The sequence below is a fragment of the Myotis nattereri genome (assembly GCF_964212035.1).
Source record: "Myotis nattereri genome assembly, chromosome: 2".
Classification (NCBI taxonomy): Eukaryota; Metazoa; Chordata; class Mammalia; order Chiroptera; family Vespertilionidae; genus Myotis; species Myotis nattereri.
In genome coordinates, this window is record NC_138076.1 from 178584345 (window position 1) to 178597972 (window position 13628).

The window sequence follows — 13628 nt, forward strand, 5'->3', positions numbered from 1 at the left end:
CTTAATCAATGCAAAATGATGCCAAATCTGAATTTCAGAACCGGAGGAGTTGAAGACTAGTCTTTGGAAACGGTAAACCTGCCAACAGGCTACTACCACAGCCTTTTCTTTTTGCTTCATTAACATATGGAAGCACAACGTTATTCCTCTAAGAAAAAACACATACTGCTTTGGAAGGAATAGCTCTACATTATGGGAGGCAAGCTTGAATGCCTGCAGGAAGCAGTAGTTAACTTCAATGGAGCAAGCAAGAGAAAAGAGGTGTGTTCCGTTTGTGTATTGCCACCCAGAATAACCTGGCTCTACTGCATTGTCTATTAAAACACTTTACTGTTTAAAGGGCATGTGCTTTAAAAGGCAATGTATTGCCAGCTTTGAGCCCTGCTGTAAATGCTAAGGTTGAAAGTTACAGAGCTAGAAATATCAGCATTTTAACCCCTCTGTTATCAAAATGTTTTAAAAATCTCTTGATATCCATAATGTAGACACTAACTTACAGGTATGTGTATAAATGGGAAACGAGTGTCACTGAGGAATCAACACCTTTATTCTGACTCTCTCTTGCTTTCATTGATATTTCATGTTGACCGGATCCTTATGCATCACTGATTGTTATAAAGGCCGGTGCTCATTCATTGGGTCTTATTCCTTAAGTAAATTTAGATGTATTCCTTGGCTTGGGTATTTCATGCATAAATGCAATATTTTTTGGAACCTTTGAGCAACTTGATAAACATACAGCAAATATTACCTGCTTAAGTTGTAATCTGCAAATACACAGATGGTTTTTAAAGAACTCAAGGGTTGTGAGTGTTCCAGAACTAGGTTCAGACGCTGGTTCCACCATTTACTAATTGTGGCTAACCTTATCTGTTCCAGGGAGGTTCTTGTAAGGAGTAAACGAGATTGCATACATATAAGCGTCCGTCACGGTACCCTGCATGCAGCACGTGCTTAATAAATGTTAACCCCTTTCCTTTCTAAGTTCGTCTGTTGGGGTCCTCTGGCTTTTGGTACTCAGAAGCCTCGGAGGTGCTCCATGAACCTGACAGTTCACGTTCACTCAGAATATTTAAATTGCCATAATCCTAAGGGAGAATGTAATGGATTAAATTTGTGGAGGTGCGATGATAAAACAATGGCAGGGGTTACTATGATATGTTGGTTCAGCCATTCTTGAATTTGATGCAATGGAGGAAGTGAAAGATTTAGTGATGGTAGCCATGGCTACTCACTGGACCATGACAATTCTTCTCTTGCTTTTTGACAAGCCAAAGGAATCTACCTGCTTGGAAACCATAGCCAACGTCCCAATCAACTAACACAAATAGCCAGGCAACTGACTTTCTGACAAATAGGGCTCCACTGTTTACTTTAAAGGAGTAGTCTCTACATGAGAATTCATTAGCTAGTCTCAAAACGCACTGTTACAAACTGATTCTGCAGAAGTAAACCCAGATGCTAGGAGTGGATGAGATTCTGAAAGGAGTCAAGCTTTCTGCTTTTCCGTCTTAAACAATCTTTTCAAGCTACTCTCTGCAGGAGAACCACTTACAGTCACCCAGAATCAAAAGCCTATTAATACAATGTAACTCTATCAAAGGCCGTTGCCGTTACAGGTCCCTTAGCAATTGTAACTTGTCCAGTTTACACTTCAACAGTAACAACCCAGGGTGGCCACCACCAGAGAAAGCACTTCTGTAGCCGTTCTAGGCCTTCTGTCTTCGAAGAGTTTTAGCTGTTGTATTGCATTAGTTCCAGTGTGCACTCACATCAGTATTTCCAAAGCATCTCATTTAGGTTTTCCTACTGAAAGCTTTTCAAGTTGGCCCCACTGTTTCAGTGGTGGCGGCTGCAACCTCGTGTACCTTGCAATGGTTCATTCTAGCCAGTAGCATTATAAAGGCATCCTTATCCCTTTATGGAGAAACATTTAGGATGAATCCTCCTTGGTGAACTGGAAGGCCGTTTTCACACTGTGGTGTAAATCAGGAAGTTTAGGCGTATTTCACCACTGAGCAAATGAGCTCAAAGTTGGAAATATGTAAAAACAAAGGATCAAAAACTAAAGCTTGAGAGGGAGGTTTCATGGAAGCTACTGAAATAAAACAACAATGTAAACCTTGGATAATTTTGTTTTAAAAGCAGAGCTATGAGTTTTATAATACACATAACAGGAAAACTAAAACGACAATATAGTTTCATAGTCAGGCAAGAGTTAGTGAACTCTGATCCTGTCTTCTTTGTATTCAAAGCTCAGGATAACAACTAAACCTTATGCCAGAATCACATTGGGAGGTCGAAGGGCAAGTCTACATTGTCAGAATGAAGTGAGTGATTCTGCAACATGTAGAACAGGGACCAACAAACTATAGCCTGAGGTCTGTTTTTGTAAAGTTCTATCGCAACACAGTCAGGCTGTTACCTTTACATATTGTCCCTTTTGCTTTCATGATTAATGGCAAGCAGGCAGAGTCGTTGTGACAGACCATTAGGTTGGCAAAGCATAAAATATTTACAATCTGGACCTTAACAGGAAACTCAGCCAAAAAGCTTACATAAAAGCAGACATACATATCCATGGCCTGCAATACATAACTCCTCATTTTGGTTGAGGAAGAGTGAACAAAAAATACACAAACCCCACATGGACTAGAAATGACCATTTAGTCTATTCTGCTACCAAGCAATAAAGTTACCATAGCCCAATTAAACTGTGGATAAATCAGCTTTAAAATACTCAGAAAATCTTATATGATTGCCTCTTTTGTATAATCTAAACCACTAAATACAAGTTTGATACATTTTAAAACCTGTCTTGCTGAATTTAAAGATTTCAAGTTCAAATGTCCTATACTTGATATCGAAATATTAAAAAGTATACTTGTGGTTGCTTTTTCTTTTTACTTCAGAAGTATTTTTATTGAAAGTCAAGTGGAAATACAATATTTATGAAAAACAATTAAACAATACCCTAAGCAAAGTGTTCATCATTTAATAACCAAGCTCTAGAAAAATCAGGAAGAATGGACAAACTGGCTATATTCAATGAAAGAATGGCAGAAGGAACTTAGTAACATGTAAAAAAAATGACTAAGGGATAAATAAATGGTTTTATTAGCTGGAGGAAGTTTCAGCAAGGGAAACTTAGGCAAACTATTATTAGAAAGAGAGAGAGCCATAAGAAGAACTAAGTTGCATAAAATTCTGAAAAGAAGGCTAGAAATTTGTGTTCAGGCAATATCCGAATAATGAAAGGTATTATGGCAAATGTAAAAAAAAAAAAAACAAAAAAAAACAAGAAAAAGAAAAAAAGAATATTTTTCAGGAAATAAGTCAAACTGGGAATTATAAAATGGTTAATTTAGCTTCATACCTAATCATCATTATCATCATCAACATGTCTTTGGCTTTCTGAAAAACAGGCAGACCAATCTCATTTCTTTCTATGACACAGTGACAGGCATAGGAGATGAAATCAACAGAGGTCTTTCATTCAGTTTCTATCTCATGCATCTTGTTAAAAAGACAAAGACCATTGAGAAAACACACAGCATCTCCTAGAGTTGCACCACAAGCCACTCGCTACAGGGGGCTACTGAGCACTTGGAATGTATCTAGTCTGAATTGAGATGTGCTGTTAAGTATAAATAAATAGCAGATTTTAAGAACTTAGTATAAAAAAATCATAGAAGATTTCATTAATAACTGTATATTGCCCACTGGCTTGGGTCAGTGGTTGAGCATTGACCTATGAACCAGGTCACAGTTTGATTCCAGGGCACATGCCTATGTTGCAGTCCGTCCCTATTAGGGGGTATGAAGAAGCAGCCAACCAATGATTCTCACTCATCACAGATGTTTCTCTCTCTCTCTCTCTCTCTCTCTCTCTCTCTCTCTCTCTCTCTCTCCCCCCCTCCCCTTTCTCTCTGAAATCAATAAAAATATTTTAAAAATTGAATATTGATTACATATTGAAATATTATTTTATATATACTAGATTAAATAAAATATATTAAGTTAATTTTACCAGTTTTGAAATATTTTAATGTGTCTGTTCATAAATTTTAAATTACAAGGTAGCTCGCACTTGTGGCCCACGTACTATTTCTGTTGGCTAGCGCTGTCTATAATATAGACTGATGTTAAACCCAGGAGATTGCAGGAGAATCTATCTTTCATGAGCATCCGTTTTTTCTGTTATGGGGCGGAAAGGTTGGGAGGTTAGGAGGGGGGATGGACAGACACAGGACAGTTTTTTGCTGGGCTGTTTGGAGGGTGTAACCCCTGCATTGCACTGTGTTTAGCATTTCTAGGCCCCACCCAGTAATGTTTACCCTTCTCTAGTCACAACAGCCAAAAACCATTCTTCTCATAGTTCCAGTGACCCAAGGGTGAGGTGGGGTGATAGATATACTCTCATCTCGAAAACCAATGGCCTAGAAAATGCTCATAAAGTCCTTTTGGGTGCTGATGTTTTTAATTCTACAGGGTGAGTTAGCCTTGGTTTTATGAAAAAGTACTTTTTGTGCATTTATTGACCCCGTGTCTAATGATAGCCTACTCAAGGGCTGCACTATAAAACTCCTCTGAGTGTTTACCCTGCATGCTGTTCTGAGGTTATATGAAGCTTATTTGTCTAGTATGCTAGCACTTTGTTCCTGCTGCTTTTTACTTCATTCCTTTGCATACAAGTTGTGTGCTCCAAGCAGGATGATAAGCTGATGGCAGGAATAGTTTCTTATACAAACTTGTTGTCCTATAACAAGTGAATAATAGATAACAGTGAAGTAAAGGGATCCAATGCTCAAGATAGCCTCCTGGATTGTTAAAATGTGGTGTTATTTAATACTAGAGGCCCAGTTCACGAAATTCGTGCAGAGGGGCTGGGTCCCTCGCCCAACCTGCACCCTCTCCAATCTGGGAGCCCTCAGGGGAAGTCCTACTGATGGCTTAGGCCTGCTCCCTGTGGTTCTCTGCCTGCATGATGCCACCGCAGGCCCTGGTGACTGCTCTCTGTGGGGACCTGCTGGCCCTTCGCCGCTGGGGCCAGGGGCAAGCAGGGCCCTGCTGTGTGCTCTCTGATTCACTGCTGCAGGGGCAAGCAAGGCCCTGGTGTGTTCTCTGTGGGGGCACTGCAGGGGACTTCTTGCCCCTTGCTGCCACGGCCAGGGGTAAGCAGGGCCCTGCTTTCTGCTCGCTCACTGAAGGAGACGTTCCCGCCCCGCCCCCAGCTGCTTGGGACCTGCAAGCGTAGGCCTGGAGTGGCCGGGGGTGTTCCAGGACCTGGGCCACTCTGGGCCTACATGCGGGCCTACACGCTCAGAGTGGCCTGGGCCCCCGGCTGCTCGGTGCCTGCCTATGCAAATTAACCCACCATCTTTGTTGGGTTAATTTGCATGCTCACTCCTGATTGGCTGGTGGGCGTCGCAAAGTGATGGTCAATTTGCATCTTTCTTTTATTAGTGTGGACTTTCAGCAGTGACTATGGTGGTGGAATATATCATTCATTTGACACTTAACCATATGCTGTCTTATCCTATATAATAAAGTGGTAATATGCAAATTGACAAGCACTCAGCCACAAAGATGGCGGCACCCACAGTGGAGGTGGGGTTTCCGTAACACAAGATGGCTGCACCCACAGTGAAGGCTGAGTTCCTGTAACGAGCCTTAACGAGCAATCATCAGAGATCTGAGGCTGCAGCCCCCTCCCCTCGCCCCCATGGGGCTTGACAGGGGACCTCAGGCTGCACCCCCCAGCCTGGCACCAGGCCAGGGGAACCTCAGACCACACCTCCCACCCAGCAAGGCTTGATGGGGGACCTCAAGGCACACCCTCCGCCTGGCAGGGCTTGATGGGGGACCTCAGGCCACACCCCCCACCCGGCGGGCTTGACTGGGGACCTCAAGGCGTGCCCCCCGTCCTGGTCCAGGCTGGGGGACCTCAGGCTGCGCCCCCACCCCAGCACCGGGCCAGGGGACCTGAGGCTGAGCTCCCCGCCCAGCAGGGCTTGACAAGGGTGGGACCAGCTGGGTCTGGATCTAGCCCAATGGGGGGAGGGCCAGCCGGGTCTGGGTCTCGCACAATTTTGAGGCGCATGTGGGTGGGCGGGGACTTAACTCTGGGTCCCATGGTGCATCCCAGACTCTGACAGGAGGAAGATTGCCATATACTAATTGTATTTCATCTCTGACACTTCTATTATAGAGAAAGGGCAAATAGCAATATTAAAATATTTCCTCTAATTAATCCCCTTTTAATGTGCATGAATTTTGTGCACCAAGCCACTAGTGTATTATTATAAACATTTCACAGATTTAAATTTGACTATGCAAATTAAGTAGAATTCTTTGAGGGCAGAGAATTATGTCTTACTGTGGTGACAATAATATTTAAAAGTAACTTTATGATATCATATACAGTTTTTAATTCAAGAATTGAAAGAACCCCACAATGTGGACGTCATTGTCATCTCCATTTTACTGAAGAGGAAACTGAGGTTAAGGAAGGTGGACAACCTGACATTAGTGTAGAATTTGAACCTAGAATTTGAAATTAGGTCATCTGATGTTAGCTCGATGGTCTTTGTGTCACTCTTCAGCAATGTAATGTCTCTTCCTTTGTACATGTCCTACTTTTCAGTCCCACAGATGTTGATCTTGAGAAAAGGATTTGAGTGGAAGTTTAGAGAGGTGCAAGAAACACCTGCAGTGGAGTCGGCTTGTGATACAGGGAAAGGAAAGTACCCAGGAAGGAGTGATAATAAGCCAGCTACAACTCTATACAAATGGGCCTTAATTTCTCAGGGAAACAATTAAATGGTATAAAACCCATATGTTGTGGGCTAACCATATGCCCAAGCCCTAACCCCCAGTGCCATAGCACCTGAGTGTATTTGAAGATTGGGCCTTTAAAGAGGTGAGTAAGTTAAAATGAGGGTATTAAAGTGGGTCCTCAACCAATCTTACTCATGTCCAAATCAGAGGAAATTTGGGTACACAAAGAGACCCAGGGGTGTGCACACACTGAGAAAGGCCATGTGAGGGCACAGCAAGAAGGTGGTCATTTGCAAGACAAAAAGGAAAGACTCAAAGAAATGATACTGGCCAACACCTTGATCATAGACTTTTTAGCTTCCAGAATAGTGAAAAATAAATGTCCGTTGTTTCTACCCAGTCTGGGATAATTTCATGTGGCAGCCCTAGCAAATTAACACACTACGCCTCAGAATGTTCCCTCCTAAGTAGGAAAGGCATTTGAATGGTTACACTTGAGTTTCACCGTCTGTACTCATGGCTCTCAGATTCTCTCCTTGCCAGCCTGCCCGGCCTATGACCTGCAGGCCACATGGGATGTCCTCCCTTTTCCTCCTGAACCTCGTCCTGCTATGTTCCAGTATTTCTCACAGGCAACAACACATCCATTTCCACTTGAATAAGCCATTAGGGGACAGTCCTTCCCAGCTCGGATGGAAGTAGGTGAACGTTATGAAAACAGAATTAGAATTCAGAGTTGGAAGAGCTGGAATGAAGTGTACAGAATGGGTTCTAATAGCAAACACACAGAGAATTAAGAACATTTCAGAGAGACCAGAACCACCAGTTATTGCCAATGATATGGAATTAATAAAACTGAATTCTAATGTAGGGTTTAACACAATCTTAGTGTCATCGTAAGTAAAGGGCACAGAACTGACATAGAACAGATGAGGTAAGAGTGCGAACACACATTTTAATTCATTGCACCCATAGTGTTTGATGGTATTGCTATGTGTCTAGAGAAGAAAAGAAGAGCATGCTCAAAGAATAAATTGTTTTCATTATACATCTGGGTAACAATCATATCTACTTTGGGATCCTATGAAATAATGTATGAAATGGTTAAAAGGCAAAAAGTAATAGAGATGGTTTAAAATTTATTTTAAAAACTCTCAGGAAAAGCTTATAAAATTTGAGAATAAAGACCAGCAACAATACTACAGTTTTTAAAAAGGTATTGCTGGATTCATACCAGCAGTTATCTACTACTACTGAGAATGTAAAAGAGAAGAAATAGATTTTTAAAAGCTGAAGGAGAGATTTAACTGGGCCTCACAAACTTTGAGGGTCAGAGTGAAGTACTAAAACATGCCACCAGAGGTTAAAATAACTCCTCTGTAGGAATCGTTATGAGCAGAGATGACATATTGACCTTTACAGTGGATCTTGGGATCAGGCCATATAATTTATCACAGTGAGAACAAATTATTCAGAAGTACAGTTTTTGGACTCTGAGTAGTATTTAAGAATTCAATGACAATTTCACTTGCCTACAACTTCTTTATTTAAAGCCTGACCTTATCTCTCCCAGAACGGCAGATTCAAACTGATTTCTGTGGTCTGGATAGATAATTATCCTGCTGGAGTTATGGAAGGTTCTTTTACAGAGGAGGGAGATGAGCTTCTGAGATTTTCTATCTTTGTGCTGATTTTTTTTTTTTTGAGGTGAAATTCACGTAACATAAAATAAACCATTTTAATATGTACACTTTAGTGGCAGTTGATACATTTACAATGATACACAATCCTCACCTTTATCAACTTCCAAATTTGTGTTGATATTTGCAGTTAAGACAGTCTTTAGTACATCTCTTTTTGAGGTTTCCTAAATAACAACAACAACAATGTGGCATAAAACTCTGGAAATCTGAAGGGTTCAGTAAACTTTCATTTGGAATTAAGATAGCCACTCAAGCCCTGGCTTGTGCGGCTCAGTTGGTTGAGTATCATTCCGTGCACCAAAAGGTTGCCAGTTCGATTCCCAGTCAGGGTACATGCCCAGGTTGCAGGCTCCATCCCCAGTAGGGGGTGTGCAGGAGGCAGCCGATCAATGTTTCTCTTCTTGCCAGTAATGATAGTGGGAGTTTTAAATTTTATATGGAAAATGGCATTTCAGTCCCATCACCAAACCCCCATATCTGACTGACACAGCCAAGTTCACAACAAATCACTGGCGCAGTGGAGACAGACGGGGCCAGGCTGGGCTCGGTTCTCTCTGGTCCTCAGGTTTCCCATTCAAAGCAGGAAAGCGTTCCTGAAATTAGATCGGACAAATCTGAATGGATTTCCATGGATTGCCTGTCAAGGAACTGAGTAGACATGCGTCACTCTGTCGTTGTGAAGAGAGAACAGGCATTCTTGGCCTGAGAGGCCTGTGTGTGAGCGCCAGCTCTGAAAAACACTTCCACTTCCATTCTGTCTTCTGCTAAGTGGGAATCGTGTCTGGCTTGAAGCTTTGTTGTGAGGATTAATGAGAATTATGTAAAGTTCCTGGCACAGGGTAAGTATGGAGGGTGGCTATGAGTACACATAAAGTCTCTGAGCTACCTAGCCTATGCTCCACACTGGAGAAGCATAACAGATGTCGGATTCCTTTCTCTTCCCTTTTCTCATATATCTCAGCAACTTCCCCAAATTGGCATCAGGATTCAGATGCAATGTACGGCATTGTCACGGTTAAATGTTTCCCCCCTTCCCAAATGCATATGTTGAAACTCTAACTTTCAGTGCCTCAGAATGTAAATGTATTTAAAGAGATGACCAAATTAAAATGAGGTCTCTAGGGTGAGTCCCAATCCAATCCAACTGGTGTCCTGATAAGAAAAGGAAATTCACACACCAGGGACAGGTGTGTGCACAGGGAAAAGACCATGTGTGGATATATTGGGAAGTTGGCCATTAGCGAGCCAAGGAGAGAGGCCTTCTGCGAGAAAATCAAACCTGCTGACCCCCTTGGTCATGAACTTCTACCCTCCAGAACTGTGAGAGAATACATTTCTGTTGTCTAAGCTACCGATTCTGTGGTATCCGGCTATGACAGTGCTAGCATATTCGTCCAGTAAATCCAATAAGCATGTACATCGAGCCATGAATTGTCAGCAAAGAAAGATAACTTTTCAATAAGTTGTCTAGCATAGGGTTTATCTAGTTTTTATATCTTATATTCCAAGAAGCAGTATCAAAGAGCATGGGCCTCCAGTGCAAGAAAAACAAAACTATCTTCCCTTTCCATCCTAAGAGAGACATTTATTTTACAAGCATACTTTAAAAAATGACGACTGAATGTAAGTTTAAAGACCATAAACGAGTGGCAGTATAGCAAACCAATTTTATTGAGAATTTTTATAGTTATTTTTATCATTGTAATTGTTGTAACAGATCTGCATCCACTATACTGTTTCTGAGGGCCTTTAATTTTACACCCACCAGATGAGAATTATTAGTTTAGCCTCCACAGAGCAGACAACAAGCGGTGTGTACCACAGGACGTGGCACTTGACATTTTGCAGGCAAGGTGTAGATTATCCGCTGTTTTTGCATTGCTAAGAAGCTCGTTCATATCAGCAACATAGGTCAATTCCATTTTCCTTATTTCTTTTTGTATGGTTCTTGTTCATAAAGGCAATTTGTCTTCTGAGCAGAAATACAGTTACTGAATTTTTTAGGCTTATGTCACAATTGGTACTTAACTGTAAAGTCGATGATTACATGCAATGAGCACAATAATACCTTCTAGATCCCAGAGCAAATGCTCACTTGAAATTTGTCCAGATCTAAGATCTGTGAGTGTGTGAACTGATTACAGTTCAGCTAAACACCTTGTTACTTATGCAACTGTAGGGGGAAACCCCAGGATAGCCTTTCTGAATCAGCCACAGAAAAAAATGGTTACGTTTCATTGTTTTTTTCCTGGAGAAATGACACTGGGATAATGAACAGATTCACTGACTTAATTCTCAGTGGCATCATTCTTCGGTCCTTATTCTTTCTATAGAAGCATTTACTATGTTAATAAAAGCTTAATAGAAGCAGAGCCTCTCTTTAAATTTTCTCATCAAGACCACAGCCATAGCCAACTTCCAGTTACAGTGGAAGCTCAGTTCTTGAACTTAATTCATTCTGGAAAGGCTGTTTGACAAGTGACTTGTTTGAAAACAGAATCATGTTCCCTAATTAGAAATAATGTAAATTGAATTAATCTGTTTCAGATCTGCAAATGATTCTTTGTTTTAACCTTCTTATACAGACTGTACTTCTTTTTAAAGCTCCATTGTTGCTCTCACAACTTTTTTTTCACTTTGCTATCACTAATCTTCTTAGGACCATGGTGATTTACTATACATATCTATGTATATAAAAGGCTAATATGCAAAGTGTTCTCTCAGGAGTTCTATTGCTCGCTATGACATGTGCTGACCACCAGGGGGTGGCAGTGGGGCACTGAGGAAGTGAGGGAAGAGGGAGGCAGGGAGGCGGGAAACTGATTGGCCCTGATTGCCGGCCAGGCTAGAGACCTTACCCGTGCACAAATTTCGTGCACCGGGCCTCTAGCTTAATAACAATAAGCAGCAACAAAAGCAAAAAACCACAAAATACTCACAGCATGATTTCCTGAGATGTTAACAACGTGAGGTTTAGCAGTAAACTGACTCATCCTCATACCCGTGTTTGTTGCCTGAGAGATGCATGACTGATCATACAGGTCCAAGCCTGAAAGGGCTGTCCAGTCAAGAACTGAAGTTTGTTTTGACAACCGAGACATTGTTTTTTCAACGAACAACTTGGTCAAGAAACGAACTGTTTGAGATGAGAGGCATTTGAGAACTGAGGTTTGACTGTCTTTGCTCTGCATATTATTTGGAATTTCTGTGGCAGATCTTCACCTGCACTGCTCTCTCAACCCAATTCAGCCCCAGAAGGTTGGAAGGAGACTTACGAGAGCTGTGCCAAGTGCCAGGATCACTGAATGTCCTCTGAGAGTATCCAACCATCATCTCTAAATGACTGGGCTCCATGCGCTGCTGCATCCTTCATAAACTTCCTCCAGCTCTTACTGGGGTCATTTTATGTTCCCGGCCCTTCAGAAAGCTCTCTGGCTCTAGATCAGGTTGGCCATTGCTTCATTTTGTGAGGCGAGTGTTGGGTGTAGGGCAGTCTTGCTGCACCAAGTTGATGAAGGATTGGAGGTGAGCATGGCTAAAGGAAACTCACTGGTAATTTGTTAAAGAATACTGACTTAGCCCTAACCGGTTTGGCTCAGTGGATAGAGTGTTGGCCTGCGGACTCAAGGGTCCCGGGTTCGATTCTGGTCAAGGGCATGTGCCTTGGTTGCGGGCACGTCCCCAGTGGGGAGTGTGCAGGAGGCAGCTGATCGGTGTTTCTCTCATTGATGTTTCTAACTCTCTATCCCTCTCCCTTCCTCTCTGTAAAACATCAATAAAATATATTTAAAAAAAAAAAAAAAAAGAATACTGACTTAATCTACCAGTATAGTTTCTGGCTTCTCCACAACCGAATGTATCACTTTTTCTCTGAAAAATATTCAAGTTGATTTACATAAAATTTCCTTTTTGCCATTTTCTGTGGCATTGCTGTGGGTAAAAGCCCAAATGAACAGAGTTGCTAAGGCCTAAATAATGCCACAGTAGACTAAAGATATAGGCCTAGGGTTACACACCTCTATGGTGTATAAAGTATATTCATAGCATCATTTTCTCAGCCTTTGTCATAAGCAGTTATATATTTAGGTTTTTTGTTCAAATATCACAACAATTGTTAACATAAGGGGCAGAGTTTTCGTTACAGTTCTTATTTTCCTCTAGATCAGTGGTTCTCAACCTGTGGGTTGCGACCATCAGAAAACATATCCTGCATATCAGATATTTACATTACGACTCATAACAGTAGCAACATTACAGTTATGAAGTAGCAACGAAAATAATTTTTATGGTTGGGGGTCACCCCAACATGCGGAAATGTATTAAAGGGTCGCGCGGCATTAGGAAGGTTGAGAACCACTGCTCTAGATGGTCTTTCATCTAAGCTTTATTTTCTTTTTTTTTCTTTTTTTTTTTTAAATATATTTTATTGATTTCTTACAGAGAGGAAGGGAGAGGGATAGAGAGTTAGAGACATCAATGAGAAACATCGATCAGCTGCCTCCTGCACACTCCCTATTGGGTATGTGCCTGCAACCAAGGTACATGCCCTTGACCAGAATCGAACCTGCGACCCTTCAGTCCCCAGGCCGATGCTCTATCCATTGAGCCAAACCAGTAAGGGCGAAGCTTTATTTTCTTTAAATAAAAATGTGGTTGATTTTTTTTTCTGAAAGAATGTTTCTTTTCTAGGTTGGAGAAAAGAATGCAAACTAAATAAGAATGTTCAAAATATTGTCTCTGCCACTGGTCATTTTCTGCCTGCTTTTGCTGTTCTTATCCAGACTCAGCTGGAATTCCAATTACCTGGGTATCACTGAGCTGAGTGGCAGGCCAGGGGCCCTGAAGGCATGATGCAGACCCCAGTCGATACTAGTAAACTGACCAAGAAAAACAAATGTACACCTTGCTTTAATAGTAATGATTCCCTTTTGCAATCATTAAAAAAATAGCTTTTATCTATTAGGGATTACATTTTCTCTTTAAATGAATTTGCTAAGCATTTTCCCAAAATTTTCATTGGAGGCAAGAGCAATTTAGGGAGGTTAAAAATAAATTTGATAATGAAGATCATAAACAATAATCTCTTATGTTTAGTGCTTTTGAAAACTTAAGCAAGAGGTGCATTGTTTCATAAAAATAAAGGAG